The sequence below is a fragment of the Penaeus monodon genome, chromosome 11 (assembly GCF_015228065.2).
Source record: "Penaeus monodon isolate SGIC_2016 chromosome 11, NSTDA_Pmon_1, whole genome shotgun sequence".
In the NCBI taxonomy this organism is placed as follows: domain Eukaryota; kingdom Metazoa; phylum Arthropoda; class Malacostraca; order Decapoda; family Penaeidae; genus Penaeus; species Penaeus monodon.
Genome location: NC_051396.1, coordinates 48,463,010 through 48,464,993, shown reverse-complemented (window position 1 = coordinate 48,464,993; position 1,984 = coordinate 48,463,010). Strand labels below are relative to the sequence as shown.

General features: G+C 41.2%; 1 protein-coding gene across 1 annotated transcript in view; it reads left to right on the top strand.

Moving 5' to 3' along the window:
- LOC119579022 overlaps positions 1-1,984 on the top strand; it is a 128,628-nt gene that overhangs the window by 121,164 nt on the left and 5,480 nt on the right. The gene's annotated exons all lie outside the window — the stretch shown is intronic.

Here is a 1,984-nt window from a genome sequence, read left to right as displayed (position 1 = left end):
AGAGACGAGATGAGAGGAGAGAGAGAGGAGAGAGAGATTGAAGAGAGAGAGAGAGAGAGAGTGAGAGAGAGAGAGAGAACAAAGAGAGAGGACGAAAGAGAGAGAGGAAGAAAGAAAATGAGAGAGAGAGTAGCAGAGGAATGGTGGGAAAGAGAAATCTAGATAAATGGATAGATTTTATTAAAGACATGTAAAAGGAGAAGGAGAAAGACAGACAGACAGACAGACAGACAGACAGACAGAGAGAGAGAGAGAGAGAGAGAGAGAGAGAGAGAGAGAGAGAGAGAGAGAGAAAGAACCAAATAAGCGGACAGACTGAAAGATAGATAAAAAAAGAATAAAGAAAAAAATCATCAGGTTCTCTGTGATCTAACCAATAGGAGACCCCTACCCCTTACCCCCTTCCCTCCCCTCCCACTCCCCCTCCCCTCCCCCTTCCCCTCCTTTCACCTCCCCCTCCCCTCCCCCTTCCCCTCCTTTCACCTCTCCATTCTGGTTTTTCCTCAGCAACCCGCCAACCAACCTTTGAAATTACGCACTTTTCAGCTTAATTTTCAAATTACGTCTCCTCATTTTGACCTCCTTGCCGCCAGAGTAGAGAGGTTTTGGGGAAGAGGAGGAGGAAGGGGAGGGGGAGGGAGTGGGGGAGGGAGGGAGGCCATTCCTAACATGGGAAGTTCAAAGGAAAATTCGCTTTCTACTCGGAATATTATGTAACTTGAGACTGGAATTCCGACGGGACTAAACTTTTTTAATGGCGATCTAAAATGCCTACGTGCTTTAGGGCTCTTTATATACTTTCTTTAATCTTCTCATCCACGCGAAAGAAAAAGACAAAAGGACATTTAATAAGTAAGTCTTTATAAATACATAAAACGAGAATTCTATTTTTTCTTTTCTTTTTTTTCGTGAACAGAAAACGACAAAGATGTAAGCGGTGACGGGAAACGTGCTCAAAGAATACTTATGAGCAAAAGGGGGGGGTCTTTGTTATGGGCTTTTTTATGATTAATATGCATTACCTTTCATATCTACATGAATGTTGATTCCTCCTTGGTGTCTTTTTCCCATACGATAAGACGAACCATTCACAAAAGCATTGAGGGATACACGCGTATTTGATTTTTTTTTTCTAAGTGAATATTTTCAACGCATATGTCGTCCTTCTCGTTGGCATATTATGATAGCGGTAAATGTTTTCTCAGGAATCCAACTTCTGTTTGTTTAGGTCAGTTATCAAAAGCCGATGTTATGATTCCGTTATTGATCGTTTCACGTTTTTGTTTTTTTTATCAGAAAAAAATCCGCTTCGACAGCGATCTTTACGAAGGAATTGGGGGAAACTAAGTATGATTATACATACCGAAAACAAGAGGGTTTTCTCCTACCTGGCTTTTATATCCAATCTTACCTAATACGGTGTGTTGACTCGTTCCTCTTCCGCTCTTTTATGAAATCATCAATCGATCTACACATTAACTCTCCCCCATCATCTTTATCCTTTAACACTACGTCTAATAATATTTATGACACATCTGTCCCTCTTATAATGTAATGAGTTTGAGGGTCTGCTTAGAAGCTGTTTATCGCCGTTGTTTACACTGTATCGGGGTCGTTAACAGACTGTGCTTTCGCATTTCTGTGTTTTAATCTTTACTATTGTCTCCCTTCTATCTTCTGAACAAAAGGAGAAGAAGGGAGAAAAGGGAAGGAAGGAGAAGAGGAAGAAATCGAGAGAACGAGGTTGGTTTATGGAGAATGGGAGGATAAGGGAGAAGGGAGAGGATTAAGGGGAGAGAGAGGGTGCGAAGGGGAAAATTAAGGGAGCTGGTGACGTCATAAGGGCCGTTTAAGGGGGAAATAAGGGAGTGAAAAAAGGGGGGGAGTTAGTAACGTCTTGAGGCTATGGAAAAAATATAGATTTTTTTTCTTTCTTTCTTTCTTTTTTTATTCATAAAACACATGGACACATGACAGAACGAGA